At 51.8% G+C, this 21,069-nt stretch overlaps 1 pseudogene; it reads left to right on the forward strand.

Annotated features, from left to right (window-relative positions):
* Positions 1 to 220: 220 nt before the first annotated feature.
* LOC149362834 (uncharacterized) lies at positions 221 to 3,028 on the forward strand (annotated as a pseudogene).
* The last annotated feature ends 18,041 nt before the right edge of the window (positions 3,029 to 21,069 follow it).

Genomic DNA, 21,069 nt, shown 5'->3' on the forward strand with positions numbered 1-21,069 from the left:
GTACCGCTCCGCGCCGCCGTTCGCCAGACACGCCGCCATTTTGGTTCGACGTTGCTGGCCGTTGCACGTGTCTCCCGTGCGGTCGACGAGTTGGTGAGGCGGCATTTTCGTGCTCTCGTGCGAACGACAGCAACCGACATTGAAAACATTTTCGCACACGCTCTTGCAGTGTAACAGTGTTCTTATCGTTCACCCGTGGGTGGGTGAACAAGATAAGAGAATGACTGGCTGCTGCGTTCCGCTGTGCACCGGCTCATGGAAAAAAGGACTGCGGACTTTTCGGTTTCCCCGAGACCCTGAGAGAAGAAAGAAGTGGGAGGATCAAGTGAAGCGGGAGAAGTGGAAATCGACTGACACATCGAAGACATGCGAGGTACGTGATCGACGCTTGCTTGTGCCTCGGAGTTTGATAGGGAAGTTGTCTAAGTTGGTCGGCCGTCGTTTAACGCGTAGGATTTCTTCTTCATGCGTGACGTGTACAGAATATGTCCGCAGTGGCTGTGCAGACTATGTTTAGTATACAGCCGCAAGTGTTATATCGTTGGCTAGCTTATGTATAGTAAAATTACGCTGCGCTCATTAGAGGTTTCAATTAATTACTGCTAGTTAATTGTAATTAAATTGCTGTTTACGCTGCATTATTTAGTCATATATTTTTGGAAAGCCTTTGTAGGGAGACTTAAGTGCCTTCGGTACTTTTCTCTTTACTGTTCTGTCTTCTTTGTTTGCAGCTGCAGGTGCGCATGCTTATGTCGCTCTTGTTGGGGGGCTAGTTGGTGCATGTTTGCAGAAAATGGTTGTAGCGCCGAAACAGACAACACATATAAAGCTAGACGGGACAGGCGCAACTTCCAACTTGGAGTTGGAAGTTGCGCCTGTCCCGGCGCTACAACCATTTTCTATAAATGTCGCTCTATTTAGTGCGCGCAACGTGTCGCGACTCAGTGCACCTTCACTGCGATCCTGATAGCGGTACGTGAATAATCGCGGTGGTATAAGCAGAAAGTTCGATGATGCGAATTTGTTTCAGCATCCCAGTAAATAACCAGAATGTTAGCAGTGATCAGCTCGGTGGTGTCAATATGGCACTTTCGTGAATATAAGTGCCTCTGCATGATAGTTCAGAAGAGTCTGTCCCGCTTACTCTGTGTGCTTGCATGTTTGGTCTTATTGTCTCTAAGATTGCTTCCGTGTTAACATTTTCTAGCGCCACTTTGAGCCTGACCAGTACGAAAATGCTAGACAAGACAGGCGGCGGCTGCTGAAGTCTACTGCAGTTCCGACTCTCTTTGATTTTACACGCAAGTAATGATTTCTTGTGAGTCACTGTGTTGCTTCCAATTACAAGCGTTATGAGTATTGAATATGAATGCCTTTATTTCTCCATGCAGTGCAACCGAAACGCGGGAAACCTCCTGTGAGGCGACGAAGTTTAGCTGATTCTGCAACTTCAGCTACCGAATCATTTCAGTCGACAGATATTGCCTCACCCGGACCTTCATCTCCCAACGATCAGGAGCTAGACACAGGTGAACTCTGCGTCAGCGATAGCACAGAAGAAGAGGAACAGGAGGAGCACTGTGACATCCTGGATGTTGACTCACTGTCAACAAGCGAAATGCGGAAAGCTCTCCAGGACACGCAGAAGAAAAGCTCTCAGCTTAAGGAAAGTCTGTCTGTCGCTAAAAAGAAGATGAGGACTGCTACGAGACAAGCAGCCAAGCTGGAAACAAAGGTCACAATGTTGACTGCCAACTTGAAATATCTGAACGAAGACCAGAAGACAGCTCTAGAAAGACAGGATAGAACATGTCGCACGTGGAGTGCCGACACAGTAAAAAAGGCACTGCAACTCAAGTTCGCCTGTGGAAGTACAGGTTATGACCTCCTCATAGAGCAAGGCTAACCCCTGCCATCACGGCGCACACTATGTAGAAGATTGCAGCATCTGTCTTTCAAGCCTGGCGTGCTACATGAAATATTGTCTGCAATGCAAACAAAAATGTCTTCAATGAAAGATATCGAAAAAGATTGCATACTATTTCTTGATGAGATTGAAATCCGGAGTGGGATAGAACTTGACCGTGGCAACGATACTCTGCATGGAATGATAACATTGCCTTCATCTGACCAGCCAGCAAAGCATGCGCTTGTCTTTATGGTGGGTGGCACAAATACCCGTCGGAAACAAGTAATTGCTTTCCATTACACAGGTGCTTACGTCAGTGGAGATGTGCTCAAGGACTTCGTATTCCACCTTGTCAAGCTCTTCACAGACAATGGCCTTCGTGTGCGGTGTGTAACTTCTGACATGGGAAGCTCCAACCGCGCGATGTGGAGGTCACTGAACTTAAGCAGCTCTCGCAACGCTGTTACAGTGTCCAGTGTGCCGCATCCCTTCATAAGCAACGAGACACTACATTTTATGCCAGACCCTGCCCATGTGCTGAAGAACGTGAGGGGACATTTTGTTCGGAAAGATCCGATGCACCTGAGTAGCGAGATAGTTTCACAGTTCAACTTACCGGCAACTGAAATAACAGTCGAACACGTTGAGGCTCTTTTGAACTTAGATAGCAATCAGCTACAAGTTGCACCTAATTTAACCGATGTGCATGTGTCCACTGGGCACTTTACAAAAATTAAAGTAGGAATAGCTGTACAATTATTTAGAGAGTCACCTGCAGCTATTCGGTATTATATCGAGCAGCGGCTACTGCCACCTGAAGCTGAGCCAACTGCGTGGTTTCTTGAACTGATCTCTAAGTGGTACTCCCTGATGACAGCTCGCCACCCAGTTGTGGCTCTTAGCTTCATGAATGAAGAGAAATACAGGGAAGCAATTTCAGTGCTAAACCTCACTGTTGAGGTCATTAATAGCCTAAGCATTGGTGTGAAGAAGGTATGGAAGCCATGCCAGGCGGGTGTTATGTCGACGAATGTTATTTTGCAGCTGCACATTTTCCTCCTGAAGGAATGTGGATACAAGTTTGTATTAACGGGACGGTTTGCACAGGACTGCCTGTAGAACTTGTTCTCTGTTATAAGAATGCTGAAACCAGTCCCGAGTCCATAAGACTTGAAAAATGCCATAAAGATTCTTTCCGTGAGCCAGTTCTTGAAAGTGCCAAAATCCACCAGTTATGACACTGATGACAGTGAGTACCTCGTAGACATTTTTTCTGCGGAAATTAGGCAAGTACAACAAGAGGTCTCAGTTGACGTAAATGATTTTGATTTTGAAGATCTTGAACCTCTTTCTCATATTGAAAGCAACATTGTGGCCCATCTAGCAGGGTTTCTGGTGAGGCCACTGCTGTCAACTGTAACTTCTTGTGCTCCGCATTTGCCTTAGAGATATGATTATGCACAGTGCTATTATGCCACCAATACACTAATTGGAAGCTCAAAATCGTAGCTCATGTGTAATGTAGACTCATCGTGTACAGGATCACTGTGAAATAAAAATACGGCCGGGACTCTATGATACAAGGCCGTGAACTGCTGTTAAACGCAGGAAACGAAACATGTGCTTCAAATTTTCGAGGGAGCCTACCAACACGTGAATAGAAAAGCGTTGTGTAATTTCACAAACGGTTTTGTCAAAAAATTGTTCTACCGTGCAAAGGAAATAAAACTGCGACAGTGAAAGCTCAATTAACATTCCGACTCGCCAATCGCCTCTCCTCGTAACACCGCAGCGCTCCGCCAACAAGACTACTGTGCTTTTTTACAACAGAATATGAGCTCTGCATTTCAGCACGGAAGCATAATTCCACACATGCCAGAAATTTTCAGCTTCCGATGCGATTGGTGAGACTCCTGCCCTCTGCAACGATAGCTCGGCGGTCGCGCTGGCACTCCTTCAAACCAAAATGGCGGCTGCGCGGGGCTGTCACCACCATGGTCACCACCCTGAACGGCGGCGCGGTGACCAGGCATCGAGGCACCCTAAGCGCGCTTAAATGCTGCCGCCATCTATCGGCAGGAGTCGAAAACACAGACACAGGCTTTCACAAAGATTCGCCAGGGAAATACCTTCGGAGTGAAAACGTGGGACAAGAAATAAGTAACTAATTTAAATAAACCGGACTTTGCCAAATAGACAAGTGTCTTTTCATTTAAGAGAACACATTGGACAAAGGAACTTAATCGGTTTTGTTTATAAAAAGATTACAGTAGCCAAAATAAGTTGAATTAACTTATTGCCGCATATGTAACGTCTGTGGATCTCTGCAGGAGGTCCAAACGAGTTCCGTCTGTTGGCAGAGTGAGAGAATGCATCTTGATCGGGGTTGCCTCTGAGCATGGTTTGTTGCTCTCAGCGTAGAGCGTAATTTTTGTAAGCCTCCTTCTGTGGGGGCTTGTGTTGAATGCCGAAAGGAGGACTTCGTAATAGCTCTCTGTGCTGTTAATTTTAATATTCGTGACGCTATTTACGTCGCAGGATGACTCTTCTTGATAGTGTCGCTAAAAAACGCCATAAAATTGTTAACTGCTCTGGTGGAGGTAAGCTCATGCGGAAACCCCCTGCGTTGCAGGGGGGAATTTCTTTGAGCGACAGTTTTGGTCAGGAATTCCATACGAAGAAGTATTCAGAACAAAAACTTGTTCTCCAATGTTCCTCGCTAATAGGAAATTATATTCAATACTCAGCTAATGCAATAATTTCAAAAGTAAGGCCATTAATTAGACGTGTAATCTAGTTTTGCTGGGTAATTATTCCGTGCTAGTGATGCATAACTATCGGGAAAGTGACTATCTATGGTATCGATAGTTTCTTTTTTTTTTGAAGCTATGTATAGTTAAAAAAACTCGCTAATATTACTATTGCTATCGATAGTAACCCTGTTGATATGCATTTGTTGGCCAGCGACATAACCAAAACGTTTGCGTTACTTGGTTTCACGATCTTATGAGGTTTAACATCCCAAAGACACTCTACCTATGAGGGGTGCCTTTCTAATCACCAGCCGTGTGCCATAACCCCCATGCCAGCACAGCGGGATTTGCGATAGCTGACTACCAGTAACACTCAATTTATCCATTTATGAAATATCTTGTGGGCAAATGAAATACTCAATTCCGCAGCAAAGGACCCGGAATATGTTCATCGATACATGCTTACTCAAAAGTAAAGCTTCTCTCAAATTGCACTACTTTGAGCTGTCCGATCTTCTTTGTTTACTTGAACTGTCGCATCCTAATCGCAACATGGTTTGATCTAGATTGTGCGCGGTGTCATGCCGGGAAACCCGCCCGGATTCCAATTCTGCCGGCCGCTAACTTTCTCCTGCGAGCGTCCCTTTTGACAAGCCCTGGTGCTGCGCCGCAAGGCACGCGCCCTAACGCTCCCTGACAAGCCACGATGCTGCGCCGTACGGCAGCGGAGTCCTAGGAGAAGCATCTGCAAGTAACACGCCTGGACCTGTCGCAAGAGGCCAGACAGCGAGGCGCCAGATTCCTTCTCTCTCGGACGCCACCGCGCGCGGCAAAATTTGAAGCGGTTGGCCCGCGCGATCGCTGATTGGTCCTTTCGGACTGCCGTCGAGTGCTGCCTTTGGATTGGCCAGTTCTGAGGGGCCACCGTTCCTCAGGCTATAAAAGCCCCAACGCTGCAGCTTGGAGGTGTGTGACGGAGTGACCGAGTGACCGACCCACCGTGAGTCGAGTGCTGCTCACGAGTGGAGTTGGATGGTGTGACGTGCTGGTGTCTCGCTGATCGTCGCTGTGCGAGAACAGTCGCGTTGTGTAGCTCTCGGCCCCCGTGCCGATGTTGATCTATATTATGCCCTGTACATAATGTATAAAGCATTTTCTTAGTCTCACCGACGCCTGACTCGGAGTCTTCGCTACCGCTAAGATAGGCTAAGGAGGTTAAGCTAGACAAGGCAGCAGAATTAGCTGGAGAGTATTACCTCCGCCGCAGCTTGCACAGCAGGGCAGTGCGTGTAGAAAAAGCAGATAAGAGAGACGGGTTTTCAAGGAAGCCCGACGAACGGAAGCAAATCAAGCGTCGCGAGTTTCGGAAAGACGAGTCCCTTACCAAAGAAACTGCGAAGGAAGGGCAGAATGCATCTCAGAATGCTAGCGATGGTCCCAAGCAGCGAAACGATGCGACGCGTTCTTTTGAAAAACGGAAGCCGTTAATCTGCTACAACTGCAAAAAGCAAGGGCACATCGCGGCGAACTGCCAAGAGAAAGTTGCTTTTGCAACGATACGGGAAACAAACAAAAACATGCGACTGTTGGAGCCATACATGCAGGAAATTAAAGTAAACGGCAAGAAGTGCAGAGCACTTCGGGGCTCGGCAGCAACTATGGACGTCGTCCACCCGTCTTTCGTCTCCTCTAGTGACTTTACAGGAGAATGCGCTTGGATACGGCAAGTGGCCGAGGATGAGAGTGTCTGCTTACCGATCGCAGCGGTCATCATTGAAGGAGAGTTTGGAAAACTTAACACAGAAGCCGCTGTGTCTGCCGCCCTTCCGGAGCACTTTCCCTACCTGTTCTCAAATAGCTCGGAGCAGATGCTGAAGGATCAGGGCAAATCATTCTTTGCCGACGTGGCGTACATGGCCCTCACGCGATCCAAAGCGCGCCAACTGTCGAGGGAACTGGACTTTGAGTCGGTGAACGAACAGCGGTGCGGCACGCGGAGCGATCAAGGTAACTTGAGTGGCGGGCAGACACGGGAGATGCAGAGCTCGGAGACTGGCTTGGGAGAGCGTGGTTTGGACGAGACTGAGAGTGATACGTGCACTGCTAGCCGCGATCTAGACACGACGCCGCAGTTAGCCGACGCGGGCTCCATACTCGCTCCGGTTTCTGCCGGCTGGCAGGAGCTGGCCGCAGTTGAAAAGGAAACGCTCATTCGCGAGCAGCAGCAAGACTGCTCAATAGCCGATCTGATGAAGAGCGTCAAACTGGGAGTGGAGAAAAAGAGGGTTTCATTTTACGAGAGATCTGGCTTATTGTATCGCTGCTACACCGATTAGCAGGGACGCAAATATGAGCAGATTTTGATCCCTCGAAAATATCGCTGTCAGTTACTGGAACTCGCGCACGAAAATCCGTGGGCAGGGCATCTTGGCTTAAAAAAGACCAAGGCTAGATTGGCTCAGGAGTTTTATTGGCCGTATTGTTGGAAGGATGTCGAACAATTCGTGCGATCTTGCGAGACCTGCCAGAGAGTGGGCAAATCCACTGACAAGTGGAAGGCGCCGATGAAGTTAGTGCCAGTCATAACAGAACCTTTTCGGCGACTGGTAATTGATATTGTAGGTCCTCTGCCAGAATCAACGAACGGGTGTAGGTATGTTCTGACGGCCCTGTGCGTCGCGACCAAGTTCCCGGAGGCGGTACCACTTAAGGAGCTAAATTCTTCCCAGGTCGTGGACGCTCTGCTCTCAATGTTCGCACGAGTCGGGTTCCCTTCTGAGATCCAGTGCGACAATGGCAGCGTCTTCACCAGCTGCCTAACTTCTACCTTTTTGGAAAGATGCGGCATTAAAGTGGTGCACAGTTCTATCCATCACCCGCAATCTAATCCAGTAGAGCGAATGCATTCGGTGCTGAAGCGCATATTGAGAGCCCTGTGCTTTGAGCGTCACTGTGACTGGGAGGCCTGCATTCCCGCCGCTATGTTCGCCTTGAGGTCTGCTCCCCATGAGAGCACAGGCTTTAGCCCCGCGGAGCTCGTGTATGGCCGAAGCCTTAGAACTCCGCTGCGCATGTTGCGAGAGTGTTGGGAAGGCAGTGATGACGACCCAAATGTAGTCTCCTACGTCCTCGACCTTCTTCAGAGGCTCGGGAAAACAAAAGATATTGTAGAGAGGCACATGAAGGCGGCGCAAATCTTGTCAAAGGGATATTACGACAAGTCAGCAAAAAAACGCACCTTCGAAGTGGGTAGTCAAGTGATGTTGCTGCGTCCGTCGAAGAAAAACAAGCTCGAGGTTCACTGGGAAGGACCCGCGAAGGTTGTATCGAAGCTTTCCGATACCAACTACGAAGTGAAATTAGGGAGACGGCCCAACAAAATTTATCACAGCAACTTGATGAAGCCCTACATTCAGCGTCACGCGATTGTAAGCATGACGATAAATGCTGCCGATGAGGAAGGGGCGGAAATCCTGACGACAGCTGACATGAAAGATTGTGGTTTAGAGCTAATGTTAGAACAGCTGACTTTGGACGCGCGTCTAAGTACCACCCAAAAGGAGGATTTAAAGGGAATAGTTTCCGAGTTTAAGGAGGTTTTTTCGAACCGTCCCGGAAAGACCACGGTCTTAGAGCACGACATCGAGCTAACATCTGAGCAACCGATCCGCAGTAAACCGTATCGTTGTTCACCCGTGCAGAAAAAAATCATGGCTGAGGAGATTCAGCGCATGCGTGACTTGGGGGTTATAGTGCCAAGTGAGAGCGACTACACATCGCCCCTGATACTTGTCCAGGTTCCGGGAAAGGATCCGAGGCCATGCGTCGATTATCGGCGTCTGAACGCGATCACCCGAGATCAGACATATCCGATACCGAACCTAGAAGAAAGAGTGGAGACGGTGTCGAAGTCAAATTATATATCTACGCTAGACCTCGTGCGAGGCTATTGGCAAGTACCCCTTACAGAACGGGCTAGCCGTTGCGCCGCGTTCGTTTCCCCGTTCGGAACCTTCCGCCCACTCATGCTGAGCTTCGGACTTAAAAACGCGCCGTATTGTTTCTCTAGCCTGATGGACAGAGTGCTTCATGGTTTGGGCGAGTTTGCATTGCCATACCTCGACGATGTTGCCATCTTTTCGGACACTTGGGAAGAACATCTCGAGCACTTGCGAGTCGTATTGTGCAGGTTGAAAGAGGCAGGCCTCACTGTGAAACCAGCTAAATGTCGCCTAGGTTGCGGTGAGGTGACTTATTTGGGCCATGTGGTGGGGCGCGGCCGGCGTAGACCTTCCGACATCAAGGTAGCCGCTATTGTAAACTATCCCCGGCCAACCACTAAGACGGATATAAGGGCTTTTTTAGGTTTGGCTGGATATTACCAACACTATGTGAGAGACTACTCTGACCTTGCGAGCCCGCTAACAGACGCGCTTCGAAAATCGGAGCCCGTTAAGGTGACGTGGGACTCGAAGAAAGAAAATGCGTTCCAAATGTTGAAACAAGCATTGAGCCATAAGCCGGTTCTAACGGCGCCAGACTTTTCGAAAGGTTTCATCATTCAATGTGACGCGAGTGATCGCGGAATGGGAGCGGTGCTATGCCAAGAAGATGCTAGTGGTCATGAACGACCAATTTTGTATTTCAGTCGGAAATTAAGCTGTAGGGAAGAGGCATACAGCACCTCTGAAAAAGAGTGCGCCTGCCTTGTGTGGGCAGTTCAGAAGCTGGCTTGTTATGTCTCCGGTTCTAAGTTTGTTGTGGAAACGGACCATTGCCCTCTAACCTGGTTAAGTAACATGTCGTCTAAAAGCGGCCGTTTGCTGAGGTGGAGCATGACCCTCCAGCAGCACAATCTGGTTGTCTGCTATAAGAAGGGAAGGTTGAACGCGAACGCCGATGCTCTAAGTCGTGCATTCTAGGCCTCGCTTCTTTCAGTGACCTCCTCGTTACTTACCTTCTCTCGCTTTGCAGCAAACTATCATGTTCGAAGGAAGAAAGGGGCAAAAATGAATGACCTCATTTGCTTCCTCAGTAGTGTGTTTTCGGTCCAAATGATTTCAAGGGGACCAATCATATTTTCATTATTATTGTTGATTATTAAGTGCTCCTGCTATTTTGATGTGTTGATACTTTGCAAAATGGTTGTTTGAACCTTGTGTACCAGATCGTACACATGCCTCTTGTTGCAGCGGGAATAAATGGGGACATCAATTTAGTTAGGTTAATTTGGATTATGGCTTCGTCTGGTGTTTGATGGGAGACAGAGGGCACTTGCTTGTGTTGGGTGTTGCCTTTTGCCGGTCGGTTTTGTAGTCTGCAGAACGACCAACCATGACCAGTGGCGAGAAGCAAGGGGATCGGAACGACCTCAGCGAAGCTGGTCGAGGTGCCTTGGCGACAACGAGGTCAACAGAGCTCCTGGCCTGCGAGTGGGACCTGGTGCTCGTGAAGTTACCTGGACTGGACGTGAACTTGGAAGAGCCTGACGAAGATGCGCGCCTGGCATCCGAGCCACGTGGAAGCAGTTCGTCTTCCCGGCGCCTTATCTGATGGCGGGGATGCTGTCATGCCGGGAAACCCGCCCGGATTCCAATTCTGCCGGCCGCTAACTTTCTCCTGCGAGCGTCCCTTTTGACAAGCCCTGGTGCTGCGCCGCAAGGCACGCGCCCTAACGCTCCCTGACAAGCCACGATGCTGCGCCGTACGGCAGCGGAGTCCTAGGAGAAGCATCTGCAAGCAACACGCCTGGACCTGTCGCAAGAGGCCAGACAGCGAGGCGCCAGATTCCTTCTCTCCCGGACGCCACCGCGCGCGGCAAAATTTGAAGCGGTTGGCCCGCGCGATCGCTGATTGGTCCTTTCGGACTGCCGTCGAGTGCTGCCTTTGGATTGGCCAGTTCTGAGGGGCCACCGTTCCTCAGGCTATAAAAGCCCCAACGCTGCAGCTTGGAGGTGTGTGACGGAGTGACCGAGTGACCGACCCACCGTGAGTCGAGTGCTGCTCACGAGTGGAGTCGGATGGTGTGACGTGCTGGTGTCTCGCTGATCGTCGCTGTGCGAGAACAGTCGCGTTGTGTAGCTCTCGGCCCCCGTGCCGATGTTGATCTATATTATGCCCTGTACATAATGTATAACGCATTTTCTTAGTCTCACCGACGCCTGACTCGGAGTCTTCGCTACCGCTAAGAGAGCTGGCAACGCTCAGTCACGAAACGGGTGGCGAGCGCAACGGGACCAACTCTATGGCACAACAGCGGTCATATCTAACTTGTGTTCAGTAGATGGAAACATAATGCGGTGCTTATCAAAGATTTCGAAGATGGTGAGGTTGTAAGCGGGCCATGGTTTGTCGCTCAAACCTCTGAGGTATTTCCAATAGAATACTAGATGAGCAGGACATCTGATACATGAACTAGATAAAAGCTACATATAAACATAAAATCACATATTGCAGGAAACAGTTCAACTGTATCACATCGTAACGAAGGCATTCGACAGCATGATGGCCGGAACACGAAGAACGAACGTTAATTGCTGCGCATCTCATTCTTTGCAGGCTCGTGATAGCATGCCATCCGCACTGCGCATGTCAGGTGCATTTTTCTACTATACGCCGACCTTTGTAAGAGTTAATCAAATTTAAAGATAACTGGTGGGGTGCTGAGAGCATACTAAAGATAAAATAAAGTTACTTTAAACTCAGACGCAAAAGCGGGTCAGTTGAGTTAAAAAAGGTAGCTGGGAGAGTTCGGAAAAATGTCTAGAACTATACATCCGATGAAAGAGCACTCAGCGCAACAACATATGTTGGACTGCAGACGGCGCTTGCTGACGTAACCGCTGCAGAAATGCTTTTGGCACAGATTCTTCGCAACTAGGACATTCGCTACACTATCGTTTTATCCAGTAACTTTACGACAGCTGCTAACTTTACGTAGGGAGCGTCTGCAGAGCTCGGTGCCGCGTAGGCTGCGAAAACGGGCCAGTCCGCGTTCGCCCAACCGCGTTCGCGACATGCTTGCGGCTTACAGGGCGCAGGGACTCATCACTGACAGTGCCTCGGCGCTCCTGTGGCCACGGGGCAGTGCGCGCCCGTGAGTGATCTCTGGTGAGCCTCTGTGTACACTTCGAACAGACGGGCTTGACGTTCCGTGTGTTCTCCGCCAGGTAGCTTTCCGCAGTGACAAGACGCTCCGCGTGTGCTACCTTCGAACGCTTTACAGCTAGGCGCCCCCACACCAGCGTCTCTGTACAGTGAGCCGTGTTATGCCGAGAAACCCGCCCGGATTCCAATTCTGCAGGCCGCAAACTTTCTGCTTCGAACGTCCCTTTGACAAGCCCTGGTGCTGCGCCGCAAGGCGCCGCACCCTAAATCTCCCTTGACAAGCCACGATGCTGCGCCGTAAGTCAGCGCGGTCTTAAGGAGAAGCATCGGCGAGCAGCGTGCCTGTACACGTCGCTGGGTGCCAACTACGAGGCGCCGGTTTCCCTTTCCCCGGGGTGTCACCGCGCGCGGCAAAATTTGAAGCGGGTGGCCGGCGCGGCCGCTGGTTGGACCTCGCGGACTGCCGTCGAGTGCTGCCTTCGGATTGGACAGTTTTGAGTGACCGCCGTTCCTCAGGCTACATAAGCCCCACCGCTGCCGCTCGGATAGCAGCAGCTAGCTAAGTGACCGAGTGACCGTGAGTCGAGTGCTGCTCACGAGTGGAGTCGGATGGTGTGACGTGCTGGTGTCTCGCTGATCGTCGCTGTGCGAGAACAGTCGCGTTGTGTAGCTCTCGGCCCCCGTGCCGATGTTCAACTATATTATGCCCTGTACATAATGTATAAAGCGTTTTCTTAGTCTCACCGACGCCTGACTCGGAGTCTTCGCTACCGCTAAGAGAGCTGGCAACGCTCAGTCACGAAACGGGTGGCGAGCGCAATGGGACCACCTCTATGGCACAACATAGGTGGCAGCGGTGGGATCGACCGACATCAGCTACCTCGGCGCGGTGAGTGCCCGAAGTTTTCCTCAAACGCCAGACTTTCTCTAACACAGGTTATGGTAGCTTAGAGAATTTTGGTGTAGAATTGTGTTAACCTTGTGTGTTTCAAGCCTAGGAAGAATGTTTTGAAAACCAAGGGATGCTGAGGTGGAAAATAAGGCAGTGTGCAAAATGCTTGCGCGTGGCTAACTAGTAGTGATATAGTAGTGTACGGCAAGTATTTTCTAAAATGGCAAACAGCGAGAGGCCATTGTGAACGATGGAGGGTTACAAGGTCAAAGAACTTCTCCAAATTTGTGAGGAGTTAGGCATTGATTTGGGCCCAGCAAAAAGAAAGAATGCGATCCTTGAGGTCATGAGAACCGAGGACGTGACGGCTGAGGAAGCCGAGGAGGCCTGGGCTGATGTCATTGAACGGCGTGGGCGGGAGGAAAAGAGGGAAAAGGAACGTCGCGAGAGGGAAGAAGAGGAGAGGCGGGAGCGCCAGGCGCTTAGAGAGCACGAGGTTAGAATGATGGAGCTGGAGCTGCTCGAAACCTCGCCAGCGCCTATTATTGCTTCTACGACAGTTCCCTCTAACGGTCCAAGAATAAGCGACCAACTGCCGCCCATGGTCGTCGGCGAGGATATGAATAGATACCTCGAGAAAGTTGAGCACGTGTGCAAGGGTAATGACATTGAGGCTCTAATCTGCGGCCCAGAGCGTGGCTGTGAGTCACATGACGGTGACGCTGAAGCGCCAAGCCAGAGCGCAGCGTTAGCTGTAAAGTGCGATGCTACAGAGATTACCGCTGCGGTCCTGAAAGATGAAGGCGTAGCGCCAAGATATAGACCACAGGAGAGCGAGCAGCTGTTCTCTGCGGAAACTGAGACAGGTCGGTCTGAGTTCGCGACGAGCAGTGGCGCACCGATAGCGCCAACTGAGAGTTCGATCGTGGGCGAGGAATGCCGCTCAGCGCTGCATCGAGACAAAGATCAGCTTAGTGAAGGTCAAACTCCAGCGTCTTGTGATAGACTGCCGGAAAACGAGCTATTGTGCTCAAAGGAAATAGCACTGAACGGTTCGTCAGGTGAACCGTCGCCTGGCACTGCTAGAAAAGCGCAGGTTTTGTGGCTGCGCGAGCAAAGTCTTTCTCGGGACGACTGCATGGATTCTTCAAGACCAGATTTTGCCGGTCAGACGAAGGCTGGTAGCTTGAAGGATGAGGGCACCGAAATAACCGGGAAATCGCACAACAGATCCGCTAGGGCAGTTCCCAAAAAGCGGCGGCGTAGAAGAAAAACCAATGTGAATGGTTGCGCTAAAAAGGGAAAAGTGCGGAAGAAGCTTGTACGATCGAGGGCCGGCAATGTGCGTAAGAGCCCGAAATTGTCACCTTGGAGCCCAAGAGTTCGCAGGCGTCGCGTAAAAGGAAAACCGACTCACCAGGCGCAGCCTGGTTTAAAGCGTACTACGCCGCTGTGGAAGAACCGCAGAAGAATTCCTAGGATTCGGGACGGGCGTGATGGACTCCAGAGAAGGGTGCGCGGTCGCCACACAAAAGAGCGCCACAGTGCACGCGCTAGTCAGAAAGGGAAACGACATGACTGGGTCCGAGAAAGGAGGAAGCGCCCCTCTCGCTTTTGGCCTTCCAAGCGCTGCCTAGGCTTTGGACGCAGTCGCGGAGAGGCGTGACTAATCAGCCCCTCCGCTTCTGTGAAGCGTCGGCTGGTCGAGCGGCCGTCCGACCCCGACCGCGCAGGGCGCGGCTGAAGTTTGTGGATTCTAAGAATACATCTTTCTTGTATTTAGTGTTTTTTTTTGGTCATTCACTCAGATGTAAAAGGAAAGATGGAGGCAAACCAAAATTTTTGCTTTGGATTTAGAAACGAGCCGTCTTGTTTTTCAAGCCTGATGGGCAGAGTGATTCATGGTTTCGGCGGGTTCGCATTGCCATACCTCGACGATGTTGCCATCTTTTCGGACACTTGGGAAGAACATCTCGAGCACTTGCGAGTCGTATTTTGCAGGTTGAAAGAGACAGGCCGTACTGTGAAACCAGCTAAATGTCACCTAGGTTGCGATGAAGTGACTTATTCGGATCATCTGGTTAGGCGCGGCCGGCGTAGACCTTCCGACATCAAGATAGCCGCTATTGTAAACTATTCCCAGCCAACCACTAAGACGGAGGATATAAAGGCCTTTTTTAGGTTTAGCTGGGTATTACCAACACTATGTGAGAGACTACTCTGACCTTGCCAGCCCGCTAACAGACGCGCTTCGAAAATCGGAGCCCGTTAAGGTGACGTGGGACTCGAAGGAAGAGAATGCGTTCCAAATGTTGAAACAAGCCTTGAGCCATAAGCCGGTTCTAAGGGCACCAGACTTTTGAAAGGTTTCATCATTCAGTGTGACGCGAGTGTTCGCGGAATGGGAGTGGTGCTTTGCCAAGAAGATGCTAGTAGTCATGAATGACCAATTTTGTATTTGAGTTGCAAACTAAGTTGTAGGGAAGAGGCAGAGGGGAGAGAGTGCGCCTGCCTTGTGTGGGCAGTTCAGAAGCTGGCTTGTTATGCCTCCGGTTCTGAGTTTGTTGTGGAAACGGGCCACTGCCCTCTAACCTGATTAAGTAACATTTAGTCTAAAAGCGGTCGTTTGCTGAGGTGGAGCATGACCCTCCAGCAGCATAATCTCGTTGTCCGCTATAAGAAGGAAAGGTTGAACGCGAACGCCGATGCTCTAAGTCGTGCATTTTAGGCCTCGCTTCTTTCAGTGACCTCCTCGTTACTTACCTTCTCTCACTTCGCTACACTGTTTGAAGGAAGAAAGGAACAATAATGAATGACCGCATTTGCTTCCTCAGTAGTGTGTTTTCGGTCGAAATGATTTCAAGGGGACCAAGATGATTTTCATTATTATTGCTGATTATTAAGTTCTCCTGCTATTTTGGTGTGTGGATACTTTGTAAAATGGTTGTTTGAACCTTGTGTACCAGATCGTACGCATGCCTCTTGTTGCAGCGGGAAAAAAATGGGGACAGCAATGTAGTTAGGTTGATTTGGATTATGGCTTTGTCTGGTGTTTGACGGGAGACAGAGGGCACTGTTCGTGTTAGGTGTTGCCTTTTGCCGGTCGGTTTTGCAGTCTGCAGAACGACCAACCATGACCGGTGGCGAGAAGCAAGGGGACCGGAACGAGCGCAGCGAAGCTGATCGAGGTGCCTTGACGACAACGCTGTGAGCACAGCTCCTGGCCCGGCGAGTGGGACCTGGTGCATGTTGTGGGGTTTAAATGGGGGAGATAAACACGTATTCCCCGTTTAAGCGCGGCTGACATGGTTCAAAACCGCGCGGACCCCACCCCGTGGTCGCGTACGCTACTGAGCGCACGCCGACCACGGCGGGCCGTGCTCTGCGGGAACAAAGGAACGACACACTGGCTGACACAAACAAGGCATTTATTGCTATAGCAACAATAACGCCAGCTAGCAACAAAATACACTGAGGAATCTAGGATGTCCGACTCACCAGCACGGCTACGAGCGAACGTCCGCCCACGCTAGGGCAAAGGGAAGCCCCGAGGCCCGACGGGACGAGGTGGCGGGAGTAAGTTCCAACCACGAGAGGCCCGCGGCACAGAGCGGAGCTTTGCGCGTGAACGTCCACACGCTATCCTGTCCCAGGGAGAAGAGACCCCGTCGCTCCCCGCGAGCGCGCAGCAAAACGCCATCCGTGGCGCTGGTGTCGCTGCGACGCGAGCGCCCTCCCTTGTTAGTTACAGTAACCGAACCGAGAGGAGTGCTTTTCGGGGGGGCAGCTAACAACAGTGGGGTGCGTTGAGGGAAAGCGTACGCAGGGGACGAAGGCGTCCCCACATCCCCCCAACCTTAAATAGACCCACGCGCCTGCAAGTTACATGCTATGGAGGAGTCTCCTGGTCTTCATGCACTTGAGGCAGGTCGTGCAGCGGAGGTCACGCCGACAGGGTGCACGCAGTCTTCCGCGGTATTCCGAAGGCGGCGTGAAGGTCTCCGCTGGGACGACTCGCATGGCCCGCGGGCTAAGTGCCCGCAGGCCCGCGAAGAGGAGGGCCGGTTGACCACTGCAGGCCAAGATTCCGCAGTAGTCGCCAGGGCAACAGCAGCCAGACGTGGCTGCTGTCTGGTCTCGCCACGGCTGCCCCGGATGGATGCGGCGAACCGGATACAGGCCGCTCCGTCGCAGCAGGCGGCAGCGAGACGATGTGCACAGGACAGCAAGCCGCAGTGGCTCCAGATCTGTAAAATTTACGAAACACACTCCGCATGCCTTTAACGTAGGTCACGGGAGGGGAAACGGTGTACACAAGGGCCTGGTGGCTCAATGCTCAACTCGCTAGCAAAATGTGTCGGGCGGCTGTGCAACGCAAAGTTCGAGTGAACAAAGCCCTTTCTTTAGTTGAACGAGAATGCTCGGTTCATGCGAGGTTAAAAAAAACGGGCGGGCCAGCAAAGTGCGCCCCCTCTCAATACCACGGTCCGGTGGTCGTGTCACTTTTGACAAGGTGCAGGCGGCTATGAATAGCCTTAGGCCTCAATGCCACTGTGAAGGTCGACGACCCCCAACAAAAGAAAGACCCGAAACGGGTTTCGTGCGCGCAGCCGCGAGGAGACATCAGCGTTGTGGGGTGGTCCTCCCCGCTCACTGCACGAAGCAGCTGCTGAGTGATCGGCGCCCACCGTATCGGACGGTGTCGGAACGCCCGGTGCCGAGCTGCAATACCAGCGAGCTCGTAATGGCACCCGTGGCCCCAGGCCACCCGGCTCCCAGAGCCGCGACTCCCAGAGTCGAAAAAGAGACAGCGAGAAAATATATACAGAAAACTCGGACCACCCACGCGGCTTCCGTACTCACTCGCTTCGGGCTCGGCAACTCCGCGGGCGCTAGGCCTCGCGCTCCCTCGATGCGGACCAAGTGGTTCTTGAAGAAACTCCAGGAAGAAAACTTCACAAAAAAAAACATGCTGAGCATGTCGAAAAGTTCAAACATGCTGCAGCGCAATACACCTCGCACTCAAGAAAGCATGCCGCAGGTCCTAGCGATCAAAATTCACTCTAGGCCTAGCACTTGTCAAGTCCGGACAAAGAGCGTTCCTCGAACCGAACAGACTGTCGTCCAATGTTCCAAGAGCAGGCCCCACGTTGGGCGCCAGATGTGGGGTTTAAATGGGGGAGATAAACACGTATTCCCCGTTTAAGCGCGGCTGACATGGTTCAAAACCGCGCGGACCCCACCCCGTGGTCGCGTACGCTACTGAGCGCACGCCGACCACGGCGGGCCGTGCTCTGCGGGAACAAAGGAACGACACACTGGCTGACACAAACAAGGCATTTATTGCTATAGCAACAATAACGCCAGCTAGCAACAAAATACACTGAGGAATCTAGGATGTCCGACTCACCAGCACGGCTACGAGCGAACGTCCGCCCACGCTAGGGCAAAGGGAAGCCCCGAGGCCCGACGGGACGAGGTGGCGGGAGTAAGTTCCAACCACGAGAGGCCCGCGGCACAGAGCGGAGCTTTGCGCGTGAACGTCCACACGCTATCCTGTCCCAGGGAGAAGAGACCCCGTCGCTCCCCGCGAGCGCGCAGCAAAACGCCATCCGTGGCGCTGGTGTCGCTGCGACGCGAGCGCCCTCCCTTGTTAGTTACAGTAACCGAACCGAGAGGAGTGCTTTTCGGGGGGGCAGCTAACAACAGTGGGGTGCGTTGAGGGAAAGCGTACGCAGGGGACGAAGGCGTCCCCACAATGTGAAGTTACCAGGACGTGAACTTGGAAGAGCCTGAGAAGATGCCCGCCAGGCATCCGAGCCACGTGGAAGCAGCTCGTCTTCCTGGCGCCTTATCTGATGGCGGGGGTGCTGTTATGCTGGGAAAACTGCCCGGATTCCAATTCTGCAGGCCGCAAACTTTATGCTTCAAACGTCCCTTTGACAAGCCTTGGTGCTGCGCCGCAAGGCAACGCGCCCTAACACTCCCTTGACAAGCCACGATGCTGCGCCGTAAGTCAGCGGGGTCTTAAGGAGAAGCATCGGCGAGCAGCGTGCCTGGACACGTCGCTGGGTGCCAGACTACGAGGCGCCGGTTTCCCTTTCCCCGGGGTGTCACCGCGCGCGGCAAAATTTGAAGTGGGTGGCCGGCGCGGTCGCTGGTTGGACCTCGCGGACTGCCGTCGAGTGCTGCCTTCGGATTGCACAGTTTTGAGTGACCGCCGTTCCTCAGGCTATATAAGCCCCACCGCTGCCGCTCGGATAGCAGCAGCTAGCTAAGTGACCGAGTGACCGACCCACCGTGAGTCGAGTGCTGCTCACGAGTGGAGTCGGATGGTGTGACGTGCTGGTGTCTCGCTGATCGTCGCTGTGCGAGAACAGTCGCGTTGTATAGCTCTCGGCTCCCGTGCCGATGTTCAACTATAATATGCCCTGTACATAATGTATAAAGCGTTTTCTTAGTCTCACCGACGCCTGACTCGGAGTCTTCGCTACCACTAAGAGAGCTGGCAACGCTCAGTCACGAAACGGGTGGCGAGTGCAACGGGACCACCTCGATGGCACAACAGCCGCGAGCGCGCGTTTTTGTCCTGTTTCTCCTTCCTTCCCTCGGGACAGGACAGGACACTTGTGCGGCATTCAAAAAAATGGCCTGGCTTAGCTTATGGTTAAGCCTAGGATGCGAAGCATACCGCCGGGGGAGCCTGCGCGTCCGCAAGCGAGCGCACGAGCTGAGCCCCAGCTTTCACAGCTGTTGTGACGTCAGCGCCCCTAGAGGAAGGAGCGGGAGTTAGGCCGCCGGTGGAGGCTGCGCTTCCGCAAGCGAGCGCACGAGTTGAGCCCCAGCTTTCACAGCTGTTGTGGCGTCATATCACGTGGTGCGCCGATGTAGGTCAAGTGCTAGCTACGCGGCCGCGCGCGGCGCAGCAAGGAAGAGCTGGGTTGTGCGGCTAGTATGTTTCGCATAATATCTACTTCGAGCGGCCGGCCTGCGAGGACCAAATGAGTGTGCGCGCGCTCTGCTGCTCCCTCACGAACAACGGCCCCGCGTGATGCTCTCACTGGCGCAGGGCATCGCATCTGTGCCGGCCTGATAGTCATCGCGTAGGCCACAGTCCCCCCCCCCCCCCTCCTCCACCACGCAATCTGCACACCCGCGCACCGCATACTCCCAGCAACCTTGTGCGGGCAGCACCTCACATTTATTTTTTATTTCAATACCCTTTACTTGTGCACAGTGTATACTTCCGCCCGACCCCTATCCTTTATTATATCGATTCCCCCTTTCCTCCTTCTCCCTGTGTCCTCTCCGTGTTATTTTATTCCCGCTAGCCGCAGCTCAGGTGCTTCAGGCTTCGATGACAGATGCCGCGGCTAGCAACATCTGGTCCTTCATTTTTTTATTTTCTTATTACCAATAAATAGCCACTGACAATTGTCAGTTACTCGTGCCATCACCTCCATACCAGTCACTCGAGATAGGAGGTTGTTTGTACGCGTCGTGGATTTCATAGAATGGATCATCATCATCATCAGCCTCACTACGCCCACTGCAGGGCAAAAGCATCTCCTGTGTCTCTCCAATTAACCCTGTCCTTCGCCAGTTGCGGCCACCGTATTCCCGCAAATTTCTTAATTTCATCCGCTCACCTAACCTTCTGCCACCCCCTGCTACGGTTGCCTTCTCTTGGAATCCACTCCATTACCCTTAAGAACCGGTGGTTATCTTGCCTTCGCATTATATGCCCTGGCCAAGCCCACTTCTTCCTCTTCTTTTCAACTAGGATGTCATTAACCCGCCTTTGTTCCCTAACCCATTCCGCCCTCTTCCGATCTCTTAACGTTACGCAGCGCACATCCAAGGCGCACTCACCACGAAGCTTGTGGCTTGCGGCCCGTTTGCTCGGCGCGGAAACGATGCTGGCTTCGTGGCATCGGGTTTGTTGAGAGGTCTCCTAGAGACTCCGAGAGATTTGTCCAACGGGCTCGGGTCCTCTTATAAGCTATTATTGCATATGCGCACCCAAGATGACAATCACTTAAACAAACTACATTCTATTGAGTCTGCGCAAGAAGAAGCGTTTCAAATACTTTTTTTTATTGCTGTTACTCAGCCCAAACAATTAACCCTTCATCAAAATTCTTCCAGTCAGTCGTGTTACAGTGCGCAACTAGGGCATCATAGTCACCTAGGTATTTACAAACAAACAGTAAGGGTCTGCCATCAGTCGGTTCCTTTTAACGTTAGCCTGCGAGGTGTCAGAGGTATAAAGTAAATCCAAAATAATCGCTGAGCTTTCCTGCACTAAAAAAATTAAAGCTGAGATGAGCAGGCGCCTATGCACAGCCCATTGCACGAGCAAACGCGCCTTTGAGAGAAGAAAATATTATGGCAGCATTACACCGCCA

The sequence above is a fragment of the Amblyomma mixtum genome, chromosome 2, assembly GCF_055824585.1.
Source record: "Amblyomma mixtum isolate Tamu chromosome 2, ASM5582458v1, whole genome shotgun sequence".
In the NCBI taxonomy this organism is placed as follows: domain Eukaryota; kingdom Metazoa; phylum Arthropoda; class Arachnida; order Ixodida; family Ixodidae; genus Amblyomma; species Amblyomma mixtum.